Below are 21,225 nucleotides of genomic sequence, written 5' to 3' on the forward strand. Positions count from 1 at the left end.
CAGCTGGTGCCCACAACCACTCACTTATTCTACTCCGCTGCACATTAAAGCAGCCTGTGAGTGGAGCCAAGCAACAGCAGCCAACCTGAAAACACTGTGCCTCCTTGAACAACTCCACCCACTGCCAGGCTGCCTGCCTCTCTGCCTGCCTGCACTCACTGAGAGTATAGGCCCTATAGGGGATAGCAGACAAAGCTGAAGAGTTCAGCTCCTTGGTGATTGACAGAAAGATAAGGGTGAAAACGGAAGAGACTAGGATATGCTATGGGTTGGGGGTTGTGGAGAGGGGAGTAGTGATCGTCAATACACCCACACATCTTTGTAGCAATAGCATTTAGATGTTTTTGTGTCTTTGGAAACAGAAACCAACATGCGATCTCTGGACTGCATCACCTGAAGATGTGGAGAGATAGGAAAGGAGAGGAGGAGAGGAGTAGACTTGGGGGTGTTTGAAGGCCCGATGTGGTGTGGGAGAGAGAACAGAAGTGTGCCTAGCCCCAGGCAGCCTACAGCTCCGGCCCATTAGCTGGGCTGACCTTGCCCACGCCTTTGTCTTTGTGCTCTTCTCCCGCTGATTCCCCCTTCTCAACCATTCCCTTTTTGTTGTCTCTGAGTAAGACTGGGAAGGAGGCCATGGCTTTCGACTTGCTCCACCTCTCCACACACCCACCACCAAACCCGCTACCCCCCTCTAGCCTTCAGCTCGCAACCCAGAGGCGACATCTAGTGACAGTGACACCCCCAGCCAGTGGCCACCTCTCGCCCCTATTGGAACTTGGCCGGAGAGTCCAGGGGCCATTAGACTCCCAGAGAAAGTCCCCAGAGAGGAGGTCCACATCGCGGCCCACATATGTGCAGCATCCCTGGGCAGCCTGCCTCTTTATAGCCAGTATCTCATTTGAGAGGATGGAGCATGGCTGCCAAGTTTTGAAACTGCCACATATGGCCTCCTCCATCAATCGGACTAATCAAGCATCAAGGGGAGGCAGAGCCAGTTTAATTGCCAGCCAGATATAGCTGCTCTCACTTGACACGACACCTGAAATAGATACAGGTCTGAGGAGAGCTGACAGAAGATAAATTACTATGGCCACTCCTATAACAATGATATCAAAATACACTGTTATATAACCACCATTACTTTATAGCTACAGTGTCACTCCTACTACCATTACTGTACTATAAAACAATTACTAGCAAAACAATTACTAGCAATTACTGTTATTATTGCCACCCATTTACTCCCTATTACTTCATATTGCTATTGAGAGGCATAAGTTATGTATAGGGGGTGACAAGCCCAGATTTCCCATGCATACTGTAGTGTTCAGGGGCTGTGCCTGTCTGCTGCCGGGATAGAACCCCCTGTTCCCCTGCACCCCACTGGGGGAGCAGCTAAGGAATAACTTAACACACAGGATGAGGACGGATATCAACACCAGTCATCCATTCATCTCTGTTTTCTGCCGTCACTCCCACTTCCATTTGTAAACACCTGAGACGTTGTGGTCTGAATGGGCTGGTGTCCAGTGTGTGTTTCAGCTGCCTACTCACATTCACTTCAAACACAACAACTGACAGATGTCTGTCTTCTCTGTGTTCCGAAATACTAAGGCTATGCGATAGCATCTGCGCTGAATGTCAAACTGGGGATATTCGCCCTCATTTTTACCACAAATGTACTCAACGTAGAGAGAGAGATAAGAAAGAAAGAAAGAAAGAAAGAAAGAAAGAAAGAAAGAAAGAAAGAAAGAAAGAAAGAAAGAAAGAAAGAAAGAAAGAAAGAAAGAAAGAAAGAAAGAAAGAAAGAAAGAAAGAAAGAGGGACAGTCAGACAGAATGTTCATGAAATGTCCCTCTCCTACAAATACATCTCAAATCACCTAGTGAGCTCCAACTCTGAGTGCATTAAACCTGTCATAGAAAGAGAGTCCATAATGAATCAATAATGTTTCAGAGACCTAACAACAACAACAAAGATGTTAGAAGGTCAACAGAGATTCTCATTCATGATTTTAAGTTTTTCATCGAGAGAAGTCTGTTACAGTAGGAGACTGTGTTTTCTGCCCTGATTAATTACCTTTCTAAACTGTTTCATTACCTTTCTAAATAAGGATGGGGAACTAAGGCAGGGTTAACTAAACAAGCCATCAGGTCAAGTCCAATAGCTTCATCTTGAAGGCATAGAGAGAGGAGATATAGTTTAAAATTGTGGCATTTTCAGTGTACTGTAATTTCAGTGTGGTGTAATGTGTATTTAACTGTCCTTGTCTCTGTCTCTGCCTGCTTTCGCTGTTCACATGTTTAATTAAGAAGTACGCTCATGGTTTCTTCTGCCCATCTGCCAAGTAGCTCCCTTCGTCTTATTCTGCTCAGTCCTTACACTGACAAATCTCTTTTTTCTCTATCTCTGCTCTCACTCCTCTCTATCCCTCTTCTTCTCCACCTCAGCATGCTTAAGCTACAATGTACAGTAGGTACAACACACATTTTGGTCTGTGTCCGGAGTTTAATAATACCTCCAAATATATCTGTAGAATCTGCATTAAAGCTTCGGTGATACTATGGCTATGCTATGCTAAATGGTGGCTCATACAGAAACTGTGTTCCCGGTCCAGCTATTCCCCCACGTCTAAATCACTGGCTGTCAGACGCAACATGTGTGTCATTGTATCCCCATCAGCGTCTTTCATTGTAACCACCATCACCTCTGAAGAGCTGCCTCTTATCAGTAGAGTGTCAGAAAGCCCCCCACTGACCCCCTCCCTTCTCCCTGTTAAATGCTTTTCTATTAAGAGCAGTGTTGTGTACCTCTGATAGTGGCTGGCCCTGCACTTCATCATTCATAAATCCCTATGGGCATCAATGGACCTGCCTCTCCAGACCAACCAAAGGCTCTGTCATTCACCGCCACTGAAAACCTCGTAAATGAGAATATTAATCTGAGGAGGCATTCATTCAAAGAGACTAGGAAGTGGGCTATCAGGCGAAAGCACTCTCCTCCAGAATGGTCCACTGGAGGGCATTAAGCAAGACACCTGCACTTGGTTTGGTTATAAGGTTTTAGAGTCTTAAATATTTCAGGGTTTCTGGACTACAGCAAGCTGAACAAATACAATAATCTGCTGTGTATCATGAAATCTCCAGTTATCTCAGAAGGATTGTCAAATGGGTTTTTCATTTTCCACAAGCAGTGTGTGTAAGATGCTGGAAGTGAAACATTTTCTCCTCTCTGTTGCCTCGAAAACATCCTCTCATATGTTGCAAACTGTTGGAAGGCGCCAGAATAATTCCCCTGAAGTATACAAGCACCTTGTCTGCCCTCCATGCCATGAAGGGTGCGTAGGATAAAGAGAGGAGAAAAATACAAACTAGTCCTCTGTGTAATGATTATTGTAGCTGCTAAATGTCAGTAGCTGAAAAAGTCCAAAACGGAGTTCCCTCCCCAGAGTGGTGAGATCCTGCTGTGGGCCATGGGATGATCAGCAGCATCCCCACCACATTTCCTCATTATTCAGTAAATAGGTTTGGGCATGTCCTCAGTAAACAAAGCACTGACTGACAGTTGAGGGAGAGAGGGAAGTGGGAGTCAGCCTCGTTCCCAATTAGAGTCGCCTCAGGCCAAACTTTAAAGAGGAGATCAATCCAACAGATCGCTAAACTGATCCTGTCACAGTGCTGGGGATATTTAAACTGCCGTGAGAGCGGCGCAGGGCAGTTCTCAGTACAGTTCGGCAGGGCTGGCTAATGACTGGCGCTAGACCCTTTCACTGGGATACATACCCCACAGTGAGATGGAGGTGATTGACGGCTGAAACGGGACCTCAGCTGGTGCTCCCTGCACACTAGGGGCCAGATGGTGAAATAGTGACAAGTGTTTTTTTAGTATACAGCTCGTTCTCTGGCGGAAATTCACAAAATGTCTCTCTCTTCCTTACCTGTGAGGCTGTTTTCAATCATGGGTGCAGAGTACATTTCAAATTAGCCTGGGATTTGTTTTTCTTCTTTATCCCATACCTCTGAAGTTGGCAGACTGATTAAAACATGCGGGTGAATCTCATCCCTGTCCACTTGAGGTAAAAAGTAAGCTCTGTCTCTAATGCTGAGCGTAAAGGATTAACATAAGGAGGGTGAGAGTGGAGAGGGGGGTGCGAAGTAACTATAATTGCATTGTCATTTTATAACATCCTGCAACTCCAGCAGATATTTTTGACTACAAGTGAGTTGCAGACTCTACCAAACACACAGAGGTAAAGAGTAATGAGAAGTTACTACAAAAAACAGAGGTACTGAACATTTAAATGAGCGTGTGATGCATTATGTATTTCAGTGAGGTTCCTGTGTAGGAATTAATTATGAGAATAAAACACAAAACAACATGCCCGATCTGTTGCTAAAATGCTGTGATCTAACGCAAAGCCAATTCATTTTCCATGCTCTTAAAGATAAAGAAAACGTTTGGTTTTGCTTGTCTGTGTGTCTTACTGAGAGTCATTCACTTTCAACTTTATTTGGGGATTATTGTAAATCCCCGGTACAAATCATATCAAGAAATCAGGTAGCTGGGACATTGGATGTGTTCTGCTAATGCTCAAGGAAGATCCCCTGAGGGAGCTATTGAGTTATAGAGAGAGAGAGAGAGAGAGAGAGAGAGAGAGAGAGAGAGAGAGAGAGAGCGAGAGAGCGAGAGAGAGAGAGAGAGAGAGAGAGAGAGAGGAGGAGGGGTGCAAGAGAGACAGGGAGGGAGGGTGGCATCAGTCAAGCTGCACTTTATCCTGATAGATCTCCTTTACACACTAAGTTCCTTGTTAAAGAAGAGAAAATGGCACTCAATCCGGAGAAATCCTTTTCTACTGCTGCAAGCCTGTCAGCTTGGGAACAACCAGAGCTCTCTCTCTCTCCCAGCTCCCACTGACACACAGCTACACTGCTGAATATAGAGCTCTCTATATATAATTTATACACCATACTGTACACATAATGAACCATACCAAGACATAGTGATTTCACTATCTGTCACTTACAGTGTCCATTTAACTAGTCACTTAAAACAACTTATTAGTTAATTTCATCATGGCATCTCCATCACAAATATGGCACAAATGGTAAACAAACTACGGCACGTCCTTTTTTAAATGTTTTTGTTGAGTACAAATTCCAATGACAGAGAGCATGGCTTCCTTCCGTCTAACAGCAAGCAAGGGTTAAACTTGACACCTTATTAGCAATGGCGTTGATATACACCAATGTACAACACATTGATCAATGAAATGTGCAATCCTACAAAGTGCATTAAGTTATATTTGAAAGGTGAGAAGAAAAGCCATTTTTATTTGAAGTCTGAAGTGTTTGCTGTTCAGTCTGCATGTTCTCATCTCCCAAGATTACCATTTGCATGGTGTGTGTCAAGACTACTTTTCAGAAATCTCGGTAACAATTCAGATGCAATCGATGAGGAGTGACAGTTTATTTTAAAGGCTTAGCACAGGCCAAGAAAGGAACGACTCAAGCATCAAGTGGAGAGGAATGAATTTGTTTTGTATTTGATTTTTCCATTAAATTTATCACCACTCTAACCCACCCCTTCTCTCACGCTCGCTCAATTTCTCTGACTCTCTCTCCCTCTCTCTCGCTTTCTCTCTCTCTCTCCTTCTCTCTCTCTCCCTCTCTCTCCTTCTCTCTTTATCTCTCTCTCACTCTCTTTCTCTGTCGCTCGATTCAACAACAAGGCTGTAAACTAGCTGTCGATTTCTCCTCGCTGCTTTCCATGTCATCACTCTCATAAATGTTTGATTGTTCCACACCCTATACCCACAGTGCTTTTAATGCTCATATGTGAAACGATGGGGTAAAGATGTCAAGAGACAAAGTTCTGGTGCCCTTTAAAACACTTCATCATATCTGGGGATTGTTGCGAAACACCCTCTTACAAAATCATTCCATTTTTGTTTTTTTTCCCAATCTCATGGTTAAGCCATTATCACGTTGTCAGGGAAAACCACCAGAGTTTTCCAGCAGTACTTCACTGAGCACACTAGAGAACTGCACGGAGACTACCGACCCATCTCTCTTATTGCAACAGCTCTCAGAATCCTCCCCTTCTCAAATCCAGGGTTCGCTGAGGCAGCCAATAAGCAGGACAGACCAGTCAGGGAGCCAGTGGCACGAACAGGACAGGAGCCAGCTGATGAAATGCATCCATACTTCTCACTTATGATGACATGATTGATTTTCAAATGTAGGATTGTCTTCTAGCCCTGCCTCCTCCATCCCGCCTCAATCTGTCCAGTCGTCCGCGCTGCTACTGCCTAATGGATAAAGCCTCTGTCTGTCTCAGACACGGAGGTGAGGGTTGATGTGTGGAAGAACAACTGCAGCGAATGAAGGGTGAAATTTGAAAGAGCAATTTTCCTTCTGTCAATCAGCCGTCAAGAGAGCAACTTGACCACCAATCAGTGGAGTAGATTCAGGGTTCATGGTTGGTGAGGGGGTTTTGAGTGACTGTGCCATATCATAACATAAAACAGCCAAAAGGGGTTTTAAGGGGGTGAGAATAGATTTTTGGCTTATGATTTATGGGCAATGGCATACCTTCTCTGCCTTACTGACTAAATAAATTGACACACTAATGCATAGCATATCATATCATCGTCTATAATTCATGGTTCAGAATTTGACGAGTCCTATCATCTAGGTGCTTCAAAATACAGCCAATTAAACTTGACTTAATTATTAAAGGTAGAAAGTGAGGGAACGAAACATGCTTTAAAAAACTCCTACTTCCAGTCAATTACGATAAAACTTTAATGAGCTTGGATAGAGAGCCATAAAAACTGATAGCCCCTCTGTCATGAATTATATATCCATATCGATTTTGTTTCTTTGCCATACGGATCGCAGGTAATCGTATGTTGCCACATGTAAAGTGCACTTCCCTGGCGAGGATAAATATTAACTATCAAATATATATGAGGTGTGTGTGCATTTCTGACTGGGCTCCCATGGAAAATGAAGCAGAAGACATGTGGAGGCGAGGCCCCTGGGGAATGGAATAGAGGGTACCATATCAGACACAGAGACCATTAGCAGCAGCAGCAGCACACGCTTGATATGTTGCCTAGTTAGCGTCACATATAGAGAAATACATGTATTTTATTATTTGTGGTTGCCATCATGTCTCTCCTAATAGACAGGCAATGTGGAGTTTAAACCACATTATCCTCCAGGAGACCATCACAGTTACTCATGAGAGAAAGGGCTGATGTGTGTGTAAGCCAGGTCACCGCAGTCTAAATGAACGCAAGCAACGTGGGATGGGGGAAGGAAGAGTGGGGGAGGACGTGACGTAGTTGCAGGGGGGAATTGTTGATGGAGACGCCACTAAGTTGTATGTTATGATGTACTGTGCTGGCTCTATAGATGTTGAGCAACCACATAGCCAGTTTGTCCATACCCTTTTCATGATCCTCTTTCCAAGTTAGTCAACGTCCTTTCTCTTCTATCTATCTGCCTTTTCATTGGATTACAACAACACACACCAATCCTGTTTAGTGAATCGCCCAATGAAATCTTGTGTGTCCCGCTCTCGTTGTCACAGTCGCTGTCTCATTGGACACTCGCTAGAGGTGAAAGGGCACCGACATGATTACTGTGACACCTGGTAACTGGGTTATCCCTGACACAAGTGGCTCACCACTGGGTTAATTGATCAACTGCTGTTCGACTTCATTAAGGCCGACAGAGCAGGCTTAAAGAAAAACACAGAGTGACTGTCACTCTGAATATGTTAATCACGCCTGGGCATGAAGGACCACTCCAGCATTCCTCTCTGTCTCTGCTTCCTAGCCTACGGAATCACATGTCAAACCATCACACCACAGTAAAACTACAGTTAAAACTCTTTCTCTTTGTATCAACTGTATCTGTCCACGTCTAGAGGAAGGAGACACAGCCAGGTCTTGGGTGTTATTGAATATAAATATATAATTACCATTTGTAAAGAATTCATAATTTGTCCTTTTCACAAAGGCAGGGTTGTAATGTAGCGCTAGGTGAGCGCTGTACTTGACGTACACACTGGAGGTGAAGGTGTCAGGGGAGAGCTCACTGGAGCGAGAGGAGGTTTTTATTGTTGCCCAGCCTTTCCGCTTAAGTGCACATGGCTTGGAGGAAGCGGGGACCTCCAGATCTGACCCCTGCCCATGTATATTTAATAGGCCATCAGTTGGCCGGGGCAGTTCTCTGATCAGGATTCAGAGAGGGGCTTTGAACACCCCCTGTGTATTCCTGAGCGTGCAGCCTCAAGCTGCTCTCCCCAGCTGTGTAAATCTCACTGTACTGTTACTACAGGCTAACAGACAAGCCAATGGGCTACTACACTACTACAGTCTAATGACTTCAGAAAAAAACCCACAACAATAGCAGTTGGTGCAAAGTGTGCTGTCTATGACCATGTAATGAGTGTAAAAACAAAAATAAATTGTTACATACCGTAACCTTTGCTCTGTGTAGGAAAATTACACCAACCTAATTGTACACTTCATTTCCTTTATGAATGACTAAAAAGCAATCTCACGGTCACTGCACTTTGCATGGCTACAACAATTGTAAAAATAAAACAAGATGTCAAGCAGAAGAGTGTCACTCGTATCTCTTGTCTTCTAATAAGGTGCGCTTTGAGTCAAAGCATATGTGGGCAGCTTTGGGGATGGGTCATTTGACAGGCAATTAGTTTGCGGAGGTGCTATTGACGTGCTGGTCTCGTGTTTGTTCAACAGCTCTGGGTGAGTTCCACGCTACTCTGCTACGTGCAAAGCACCACGGATAGGGAAAGACCTCCTGATCTCTGTGGAAGAGAACTATGTGAGGCCCTTGCGGAGAGAGGAAAGAAGGGGAAAGAGATATGGATGCCAAAAGGATATATAACGTTGTTATCAGACAGTGTTGTTACCACCAGTTTTGTATATTGTCATTTAAATAGTTTGAGGGAAATGTCGCTGTTTGATAGTGGGAAGATGAGTTTAGTCTTATGAAAAACACAAATGTCCTGTACTGTATACACATATGGACAGCCCCAGTAACCGGTCTGGAGAGTGAAGTCACAAGTTCTGCTGGTCGGCTACCTCGTAGCAAACGAGCGATGCCACTTTCACCATGATCCTTTGTGATTTTTTCGGCGCCATTTAGCCCCATTCAGCGATGTGGCACGCTTCAAAATGTGGCACGCTTCAAATTCAAATACTCTCAGCTTCATGCACCATCTGGGGTTTTCCAGGAATACGTGGATGATGTCAGCGCTATCACTATCTACTCCGAAACACACACAAGCCATTGCTTTTCTAAAACAAACCCAATCAATATCACAATTTTTAACAAGGGATCAAAATGCCTTCACAGAGTTTGGAGGATTGAGGTGGTAAACATGAACCCTCACCCTGTCAGCAGAGCACTGATCTGTGTTGCAGCCCAAACGTCTGAGTATGTCCCCACTACGGACACACGGTATGAAGTGTGTTATGCAGGTAGATGGACAGGCAATGTCTCAACTGGCTGCCATGGTCCTAGCCTTAACATCAGCCATTATGTGGAGTCATTAAAAAGTAGGATGTGTTTTCTACTTAAGCAACAGAAATGACAACATTATTATAAACTTTGGATTGTTCTGCATCTATCCGATGCTGCATGGAGCTTTAGAAAATGAGCACTAGTCTACGGCTGGCAATGTTGAAACATATTGTCCCGTATAGCAGCATATGCTAAATAGCTCTTCAGCCACACAGATGCCTAGTTGTAAAATAGCTCCTCAGTATGGGTATCTGCACCACCCAGATGGGTCCCAAGCTGTGCCAAACCGCTCCTCGTCAACTGCTATGAACTATAGCGTCACATGACTACCGGAGATACTGGGTCCTTTTCTGTATCGCCTTGGCACAATGGAGCCTCGCTGCCCTATGCATCATCTGAATCCTATGCCTGTCAGGTCTGAGGTAGCTCGCCGAAAGACAAGACTGTCTAATCTGCTCCAAGTGTTGAGAGTTCCATTCAGCCAAGGGAGTACAGAACAAGACTTTTCTCTGGTTTAGTTTGAAAAGCTCTATTCTGAGAGGGCTGATTTGGACGTGCATGTGGGTGTTACTGAGCGAGGCAGATTTCATGGGATATTTAGTCATGATTCCTTGAGTTATTAGTTTCCGCCCTATTTTAATCGCTCCGGACTGAGCCAAAATATCTCGGAGGATTCCCGGAGAGCACTTTTCTTCCACCGTTCAGCAGATTGGAATTTGTGTGTGAGTGCCTCACGTCATTTGAGGTGTCCTTCACAGCTTCAGGGGCCCTAATTCAAACCACATGGAGGGCAGCGTCCGGTTACGGACCTCTCCAGAAGGGCCACGCTCTCACGGGCTGCTGCAGGATGAGAAATGTTGCGTCTCGATGGAAAAAGTCGACAAACAAATAGAAGCAGGAGTCACAACATGGCCTGCACACACTCATTCACATTTCGATAAATATACATACACATGTACACATATAAGGAAATTATACACATACACACACAAACACACACTGATATGCAAGTTTACACTACGGGCCAGCAAGGGCTGCTTGCTTGACATGATGGAAGACTAAGCGCTCGTCTGTAATATTGCTTCTATTCTTCATTGACAATCATATATATTTTTGCTGTTCCCAACCGACTTCACAGGGCTGAACTCTATTTATGAATGATCTGACATATTTCTCGCTCTTTTTCTGACAGGAGTACTCAGAGTAAATTTCAAGGCACCTTTCTCCTGACAAGTAGAAATATCAATATTTGAATAAATTGCAGATTTGGATCTCTTCACATGGATGCACTCGAGCAAGTGTGTGTGTGTGTGTGTGTGTGTGTGTGTGTGTGCGCACGCGTATGTGTGTGCAGAAAGGAGCTCTTTTCATTCTGTTTCCACAGTCTTATCCCCTTGAGCCCGCAGGCAAAAATCTGTATGCAGCATTTCATTAGAGGAGAGCTCCACTGAGTGACATGTGAAGCACACCTCGGTGTCGACCTGATGAAGTTTACTTCCCTCAAACGACAAAAGCCACTTTGTAGAGAGGAGGAAAGGGTGATGGCAGAGCAACAATAAAAAATCATGAATGTTATTTTACAAAGTGACAGGCCAATCTGTACACAAATAGACTATCTTCGAGACAAATGCAGCTTCAGAGATATTAGGGGACTACGTGGTGCTTGGTTAGAACTGACACCGTGGAAAATGATTGCCAATTTTTAAGTATGAGAAGAAGGAACACTTTGGTTATAAAAAATAATTTTAATTGGAAGAGTATACAGTTGTTCTACATACTCTATATTTGGATGAGAGGTCAACGTTCAACATCCACTGTACTAGGTCTTTCTGACTCCTTCTCCAGCTTTATGTGTCTTTACTGAGAAAGTCCTGCCAATCTGTCTTACGCTGTTAAGTTGCAGTAGCTTCCATCCTATGTGCTTCTGTTGCTGATAGATCACTGGAGAACCTACCCTTCAACCCCCTCAAACACACACACACACACACACACACACACATACACACACTCACACACACACACACTACTTTCAACCCCGTTTTTTAGGGAGCCTGAGAAATGACTTAGCCATATGAGGTTGCTCAGGTACCAAAAAGGTTGCGACCTCTTAACCCCAATGCTGACCTTCCTGACCTGCATGTCGTACTTTCCCATTCCCAACAGAAAACAAAAACAAATCTTGTAATGCGCCTCTGTGACTGAAAGAAGTTCCCCACTAGCGAGGCAGTTCTTTGACTGTCGTAGACCGCATGACCTGAGACTTCTGGTAGTCTCGATTTGACAGTTGCACAAGAAAGGTGAAGCCATGTGTGTTGTCCATCTCAGTCTAAACAATCTCCTTTTCCCCATCTCTCTCTCTCTCTCTCTCTCCTCATTCCTCGTGGTGTGCACAACTTAATAGACAAGCCATGGTAGATTCCTATTATGGAATCTCTGGAAAAGGGCCCGGACATTCTCTGTTATCCTGGATCTCCATCTGGAGGAGCCACTCACTCTGCCCCCCTCCTCCAATCTCACTGTGTTCTGGTGAAGCTACGCTGCTGAGATGGCTTTCACTCTCCACTGGATACAATGAGATTGTATTGTCAGACCAGGTTGACTCTATTCGAATCGACAAGCCATTTCAATAACAAAAAACAACAGTGGCATTGAATAAAACATTCTCGTTAGTCTGAAACCATAGGGAAAACCATAGGGAGGTCTCAAACTGTCCAAATATTTTCTTGAGAGTGGGAGTGATTTGAGAAGCAATGAATGTATACAAATTAACACTTGTTCTTATATTGAATAGGTTTAGGATCCTCTGAAAATGGTCAAGGTTTATCAGGTCAGTTATGAAGGCCCCAAAAGCAGAGGATATGGTTAACAGACTAATAAAGATTACAATCGGGTCAGCCAGTCAGTAATTTCCAGAATAATTTGTGAAAACAAAGCCCGTAGGTCTATAGCATATACCTCAGCACATCAGAGTGATCGGCACGTGCATAGGGGCCGAACATAATACGGTGTGATTTAAACCATACAATGACCAGAGAAAATAAATATGCTAAGAGCACAAGGGTGTACTGGAAAGGCCTCTCGGGCTATGTCATCACTCCCTTGTCTATGCAAAGCTTCCCACCCGGGGGAAGGGCCCGTTATTATGAGGGCTCAGCTTCCCTCTAAGAAAGCAAACTGGAGCTGCAGTCCAAACAAGGCCAGCGGTGAAGGAGCACAGCAATGCCAGGCAGCTCAGGTTTAGCGTCGCCTTCGACCTGGCTGGCCCGGTCTCTGCATAGCCCTCCGTCAGCTTCTCCAGGACAAACAAACAACCAGCACTTACACAGGGACAACCAGGGTAGAGATGGTGCCACAATCACTGTGGACGGAGCTCTATTGGATTTGCTTTATAACACAATGTAATGAGTTCCACACCGGCTGGACCAGGGCTGGTAAAAGGTGCCGTGCTGTCCTGTTGGTCTGGCCTCAGTATCGCTCCAAACAGATGGGGAGGCATCCCAAAAATGTGCGCTCCCTCATGTGGTTTTCACTATCATTATATAACTGTAAACTCCTGGATGTCCGAGATTTGGGATCATTTCTTTCAGATGTCCTTAGGTCGGCAACAGGACTTGAAATAGCTGGATGGGAACAGTTGTTTTACAGAGGGTCTGGGGGGGAGGAAGTCAGAAAGATTAGGACTAAGACATGACGCGGTAATGCCAGAATCTGGCGCTGCAAGGGCTGCTCTATACTCTGGGCTCTAATGGTGAGGGAGTGGGAGGGAGAGAGCATGTCTGTATGTGAGGGTGGGATAACGAGAGAGAGAGAGAGAGAGAGAGAGAGAGAGAGAGAGAGAGAGAGGCCTATTCATATCAAGCCACAGGAAGTCTTATTGTGTTAACGTGCAGAAATCAAGCTGCACATGGCAGTTATACCTCCCCACTGCAATGTAGAAATTCAGAAACGGGGCAGGCATTCCTCCTAATAGAAGTGCCATCCCATTAACCCATTTCTATTAGTTTGTTTCACATGACTTGAGTAGATCATTTTTCTGTTGCAGCACAATGGTGTACACTAACCATTTTGTCCTGGTTCAGAACAAGAACAATTTTTCCTGTCTTGGAATGAAAAAGCTTCTCACATGTTTATATGGCTCTGTTCCCTGCATGGTAAAGACAAAATCATTTTTTTCTTCAACCGTATTGAACGTGGTGCTGAACAAGCAGAGGAGTGTTTTTATTGTAAATCAATAGCGATCAATCGGCAGCCTGGGTGTTGAATATGGATCAATATCACATTGGGCCGTAGAGGAGATCTGATTTCATTTGGCAAGAGGAGCGAGCAACAGGTTTCCATAAAGTGGTAATTTAAGACATAGGAACATAAGTCAGATGAATTGATATAGACTAGCCAGGACCTTTCTTGCCACTGAACCAGCACAAGGACATTTCTGTCATATATCATTAACACAGTTGAGACAGGTTATAAAGGGGGAGGGGTCAAGAGGACCCCACCAATCCACAATGGAAAGGAGGCTCATATTAGAATACAATAGTATTGGTTAGAACAATCTAATGTTACGGTTTACATAAATATTAAAATAATGAGAATCTGACTATGCGACCAAAATAGATGTTGAAGCATTTGTTTTAAATGCAACATGGTTCTGTTTGCTAAGACTTCTGGGAGAGATTATATGATGAGAACAACATCAGATGCATACAATAAAGTGGTTTTCATTTTAAAAGATTAATATTTTATAGCATATTGAAATATTTTCACAGTTATGGTCAAATAATTCCTGAATTGTTTTATTTCAAACAATAGAAAATATAGCTCCATAAAACAGAATACAAAATGTTCCCAGACTGTATCGAAGATATGTAGGAAGAGGGGGTCATCCCTATATGTATCATATCTATGTGATTCGCGGACAGCGGGCCACTGTTCCAAATGACAGCATCGTAAAGAAACAAAAAAACTGAGCTATACTTAGAAATAACTTGTCACTTTTAATAAATGACACTGGTTCAGGACTCTTTCTCTGGGGCTTTTCCCTCAGATCCATCCAAGGCAACCCTTGGGGCCATCGGAGCGGCCAGAAGACCTGCTCGTTTCCTTGAGGTAACTGATGACCCCATCCCACAATTCCCCATCTTTGTCCTGTGACCCCACGCCATGGGAACAAGACCATGTCCGATGCAATCCTCCTCCGACTGCTTCCCATCTTAATCTCAGCCATGTCACACTACAAATTGCTACATTCAGAAAATGGAAATAGATTGAGGTGGAGATGGAGGGAGGGAGGAATGGATGGATGGATGGATGGATGGAGAAAAGGGAGGGGGTAGTGGCGTGAGTGTGCATCGACAACCGATCCCATAACAAAAGTACTGGAGGAAAGAACGACTCGGGAGATCCTGGCAAGGAATCACATCACGGTGAACATATTGATCGGATTTACAAAACCTCCAGCCTAATGCGGAACAAATGGCATGGGCGTGAACTGGTACTTAACCATAAAACCCCAGCATTACTCCGTCTCCGATGAAATACAGCATAAAGTATATCCCTCACCAGGGCCTAATGTGCTGTTTTAGGGCCAGATACGACTGAGGTTGACCCAACAGTTTGTTTGACAATTAGGGGGAACCCAATAAGGGTTGAATGGGAGTGAGAACATGCCAAAAGAAAGAAAGAATCGAAAGAAAGAAAGAAAGGAGACCCTTTTTCAAAAGGAAGAAAAGCATGTAAAAACAGTGCACTGGCCGATCTAAATGTGATTCATAGGATGCGGGGATGTTTGAAAAAACTTTTTCACCATTAAATCTTTAAGAAGCCAAACAAAGACTTCTAAACAGCTACAGAGTTTAATTATAAAGGAAAGCTGTTAAATATTTGAGATAGAGCGACATGTTTTATTTAGGTTTAGTTTTCAATAATGTACAATATTCATTGTGTACTGTGTTACACTTGTGCTTCATGGAAATTCATTTCAAATGAATTCATCGCTATAAATATTTTTCAAGTTTTATGTTTGATTGTAATGGTATTTTAGGGCAGCTTAATGTAGAGCGTTACCGTGATATTCCACAGAGTTATTGGATGTAATAGGAGACAATGGAACTTCATCGAAGCAGAAAAACACAAACAATCAAAATTGTTATTTAAAAATATCACAAATTTTACAAATGAAATGTGTGTGTGAGTGTGTGTGCGCGTACCAATGTGTGTGTGTGTGTGTGTGTGTGTGTGTGTGTGTGTGTGTGTGTGTGTGTGTGCGTGTGTGTGTGTGTGTGTGTGTGTGTGTGTGTGTGTGTGTGTGTGTGTGTGTGTGTGTGTGTGTGTGTGTGTGTGTGCGTGCGTGCGTGCGTGCGTGCGTGCGTGCGTGCGTGCGCGTGAGTGAGGGCCAGTGTTGCGCTTTGTCCAGCCTTCATTCCATTACACCAGCTCTGGCCTTGTTTCTGTCAGCACAGCGAACCAGGGGAGTAGAATGAGGGAAGAGAAAGGGAGAGGAGAGGGAGAGAGAGGTATGGGGTGGAAAGGGGGGAGAGGTTGTCTCTGCGGACAGATGGACTGCTCTTTCTCAACACATGTGGAACCATGTTTCGTCTTTCACTGCCGTCAAGCTGGAGCCGAATCCGTCGCTCTGTTGGTCCAGACTAGATTCTTGTACAGCACACTCTCTCTCTCTCTCTCTCTCTCTCTCTCTCTCTCTCTCTCTCTCTCTCTCTCTCTCTCTCTCTCTCTCTCTCTCTAACACACACACATACACACCTCCTTCTCTCTTTGCACACATGTTAAAGTCATCACCCCTGCTCAGCACTAGTAAAACACAACACCCTCGTCTTCTGTGCTGTTGTCAAGTCTTGCCATTAGCTGATGCCCCTGGGGAATCCTATCCCAGTGAGGTGGGTCTCCCGCGGGAACACCAGGCACCACGTTACCTTCAGACGCCACTCATGTGAACCCAAACATGAGAGCATAATTTGGAAAATATAATTTATACTGTGCGTCTTTGTAAGTGTCTTGACATTTACAAACTGCGATAAAACCAACATGAGGGAGGAGGGAATAAGAAACAGAGCAGAATAATTTGAGGTAATGTTTTGCTTAGTGAACAGTATTACCCAATCCTGGATGTTGGAACAGTGGGAAGGAGTTTCTGGCTCCAAGGCTGCAGAGAGGGTCTGGGTTTCATTTTTCACCAAGTGCAAGCCAACAGAGAGCTGCCAAGTACAGCTTTCGCTCTCAACACTTCCTGCTCTTCCTACCCTGGCTCAAAAGGAGACAGGTTTCACTCAAACATCACTCTAGTCCAGTCAGGGGTGGCCAGTTTCTTCTCTCCTTTCTCACAGGGTGTCAAAAACTCACATCTGTCATATGAATTACATTGAAAAGAGCCATAAATAAAACGCGAAGAAGGAAATAATATTATTGAGGCATGAACATGAAAAGTTAAAGTGTTTGTGGATGTGGATGTGTGTGTACATGCGTATATGTATGTACGGTTGCATGCGTTCATGCACTGTGTGTGTGTGTGTGTGTGTGTGTGTGTGTGTGTGTGTGTGTGTGTGTGTGTGTGTGTGTGTGTGTGTGTGTGTGTGTGTGTGTGTGTGTGTGTGTGTGTGTGTGTGTGTGTGTGTGTGTGTGTGCGTGTGCGTGCATGTTTTTCCCTAAAGGCAGCAACTTTAATCGACTGCACTTCAAAACTGTATGCTCACCATCCTGAGCCAAATACAATTTCTGTACTGTATGATGCAAGAATCCATGAGCTACACCTCCAGGATTAGGGCTCCCGAGTGATGCAGCGGTCTAAGGCACTGCATCTCAGTGCCAGAGGCATCACTACAGTCCCTGGTTTGAATCCAGGCTGTATCACATCCGGACGTGATTGGGAGTCTCATAGGGCTGCACACAATTGTCCCAGCGTCGTACGGGTTTGGCCGGGTAGGCCATCATTGTAAATAAGAATTTGTTCTTAACTGACTTGTCTAGTAAAATAAAGGTGAAAGTAAAAATAAAAACAGCACAACCTGTGCATTGCTCTGACCTCTGCATTGTTTCATTCTCACTTGTGGGTGGATGGTGAATTACACGACATATACAGTGTAATTTTGTCACCTTTGTGAAAACATGTCATTTACAGTAGGTAGTTAATAAACCAGAACTCTCTTCACAGTTTATCAAAACACACATATTTTTCCGTGTGTAATTAAAATGGTGTCTGAAATCCTTTTTGACAGTCCAGGGCTTTAAATGACATTAAAGGAGACAATGAATTAAATTTTGCTTAATGTCCCCTTTTCGCTGATTCTCATTTACATAGCATTTCCAACGCAAAAAGCTGACCTTATAAATACTGGCATTTGTTCAGCTTGGGAGTTAATCACACTTTTGCAAAAACCAGATGGGAACACACCAACACACCAATTTTTGTATTTGTTGCGTAGAGGGAAGAGAAAGCATATGTGGTCCAACGCAAAGTTATTTTGTTGCAGACAAACATCTCAGACATCAAGCCACTGCACTCTGGGATATGACCTAGTAGATGTTCCGCAAATGAACGATAACGCACAGTCATTTAGAAAATACAGCACACTAATGAGCAACATAACGAAAAGCTAAGCAAAATTTGCATTAGGCCAAAAACTGAATTGCATTAACACATGAACAGGTGCGGAGAGGCCTTTATAAATGAGCTAAATTAATAAAAACCCTCCCACAGCACAGCCATGTGTGCTGATGACTGAAAAAAATCTAAAGGAAAAAAACAAGTCAATGTTATGAATTATTCAGTAGCTGGGCGGCCTCCAGAGGTCAAAGCTCTTTGACCTTTGTGACAGGAAGTGAAAGGGAACGCGGTTAAAACTGGAATAAGTGGAGCTGACATCTTTTGGTCTGGTCCACGGTCCTCCTTTCTGAATGGGAGTGTACATATACATGGATGTTAAGACATGTGAACATACATTAGATTCAAAATGCATGTATGGGCAGCGTGAGCTCTGAATACACATTCCCTCATGTGCTATCCTCACCTAATATGCTGCATCTCCTCTGTGATACAAGCAACCTTTGTACTTTGGCAGCCAGAATGAGTCGCTTTCTTTCTTTCTTTTTTTTCCAACAGGATATTCTTATTTTGTATTACAAAATGAATGTGTACGCCTGGACCATGTATCTAATCTTTCACACAGGAGAAGACAAAATCAATATTCAGGAGAGTGAAGATAGATACCAGGGCGGAAGAGTCATCACAAATTGAATTATGTTTGGCGTACACTGCCCTACACATACTGTAAATGGGGAAACCACCTCATCAGATATTGGGCACCTCATCTCTATAACTATAGAGACTCAAATTACTGCCTGTATATACCCATACCCCCACTAACTTTAAGGCGCCACTAGCTTAAAGACGTGACATCCCTTTCAACAATGACTTCATAATGGGAAGATATGATTAAAGCCAACTGTGAAGTACTGTAGTCATAGCAATAGTGATACAATTACCGACCAAATTCAATCAGTGTCTTTTTGTTCCTGCAAGAGCCAACATAGTTTCCAACATTCCTGATTAGAAGAGTAAAAAATACATACTAAAAACAAATAGTTTGTATAGTGCCAAATAAAGGTTATTTGGCTTGTAACCAAAGCAGAACCCTTTTTGGTGCCATATGGAACCTGGTTCTATAAAGAACCATTAACAAAAAGTTTCTGGTTATGGTTGCAACCCTTTTGGGGTCTATACAGATGTATTTTTTATGATTCTTTATAGAACCACTATGGATGGTTCTATAAAGAAGCTTTATATGTTCTATAAAGAACCTTTCTGAATCTCAATGGTTCTTTGTAGATCCATTACAGGTTTTTTTATTCTGGTTCATTCAACAAGTTGAATCAGGTGTGCTAGCTCTGGAATGGCTGGGGGTGAGAACTACTGACTTAGTCAACCACTTAGTCAACACAAAAAGAGTTTTCACAAACTACACCCCAAAATAGTTGAATGAGCCACCAACCCTAAATTTGAATTATCAAGAGGAAAGAACCATTTAAGAAGAAATATCAATTGTTTGAACGGCAAAGAACAATTGAAGGGCTCAATGGTTTCTTTTGGTCAGTATAGTTGTACATAGAACCCTCACCTTCCCCAAAAAAACCTTGAGGAACCCTCATTGTTATGTGTGTATGTATGCAAAGACTGACAGAACATACAGATGTAGGATCTTAATTTGATCACCCTGATGCACTAAAACTTTCCTGCAATGCAGGAAATGTAAAACCTTTAATGTATTTTGGGTTTAAAAAGGCTTCTGATGTTTCAGACTTGATTTCCCTTAGGAGAAATGGAACAACCTATACAGAAAATGTCAATTAATTATAATCCACATAATAATTCAAATGTCCTGTTGCTGCATGATTATTTTCCTGCTGTAGCAAACTGCCTCAAATTAATATCATACATCTGTAATAGACTTTAATTTTACAATCAGCACAGAACATAGGGTCAGCCTTTCCCCAGCAGTACAGAATGTCCCTTCACACACACAAGCTCACACACATGCAGACACACACACACACACACACACACACACACACACACACACACACACACAAACACACATAAAATAATCAATTTCTTTCCCCAGAAAACAAATATGAATAATGTAATGACATCAAAAGTCACTTGTGAAATATTTAAAGCACCTCCAGCCCTGAAACTCTGTGACAGCTGTTAGGCTTATACTGTATCTAACAAACTTTTTTTAAAGAATTCTTTCCCTTTAAAAAATTCCTGAAAATCTGCATCAAACTCAGAGAGAAAATAGGGTAAACAGATGTCTGGCTTGACCACAGGAAAATTGGACACATTTGGAATGATAGGTTTCCCAAACTTAGTCGGATATGCCAGATCCATGGGAACGCCAGTTAATGTCTTGATAGATGCCAGCTAGCTGTGTATGCTTTCCCCTTGTACCATCTGGGAAAATGTTACAGCGAGGAAATGCCATCAATGATTCACTCCAAATCTGTTTCTTAAAGGTTGGGCTATGCTACTCTTTCTCTAGGAAATGTGGCAGAGCTGAAGATGTTTTATACTGTAATGTAGGCAGCTATCTAAGACATGACTGATTCAACAATCAGTATTTTTTTCACACAGTCAACGCTCAGCTCTCTTCAATTTAAAATAATCACTTTTAGCCAGAAGCAACCGCAGCACAGGTGCCACTCACAATTTGTATGAGAAACAGACAGAAGAGTGTGTAACATATTGAGGCTTCACAAAATCTCACCCATATGTTCACTGAAAATTACTGTATCGGGATGGTAAACTGGGTGACATGTGTATGCAGTACAGTAAACGTCAGTTATTTTGTGTTAATCCCGAAACTCCACAACTAGCCTTGTTGCAACCCCCTCTAGTCAGTGGGAAGTCAATGGGAAGTAGTGTGGGACTGGGAGGGTGAACTGATCTGCTCATAGTTACGACATGGAGACAATGGGAGGGCCTAATGAGGAACATATGCTTTTGTGATTCAACAGACCTGCTCATTGTGCAAGGAAAGCGATACTCTACTCCCATTCACTCCCGTCACAATAAAAATCTGAGCCTTTTTTTCAGAGCTGGTTGAGCTTACAATATCCATCCGCTTCTCTTTTTTTCTGCTTTGCATTCATT

At 43.3% G+C, this 21,225-nt stretch overlaps 1 protein-coding gene across 8 annotated transcripts in view; it reads right to left on the minus strand.

Moving 5' to 3' along the window:
- LOC135512314 (transcription factor COE3) overlaps window positions 1-21,225 on the minus strand; it is a 73,984-nt gene that overhangs the window by 45,760 nt on the left and 6,999 nt on the right. The window lies entirely within an intron of this gene.

The sequence above is a fragment of the Oncorhynchus masou genome, chromosome 24 (assembly GCF_036934945.1).
Source record: "Oncorhynchus masou masou isolate Uvic2021 chromosome 24, UVic_Omas_1.1, whole genome shotgun sequence".
In the NCBI taxonomy this organism is placed as follows: Eukaryota; Metazoa; Chordata; class Actinopteri; order Salmoniformes; family Salmonidae; genus Oncorhynchus; species Oncorhynchus masou.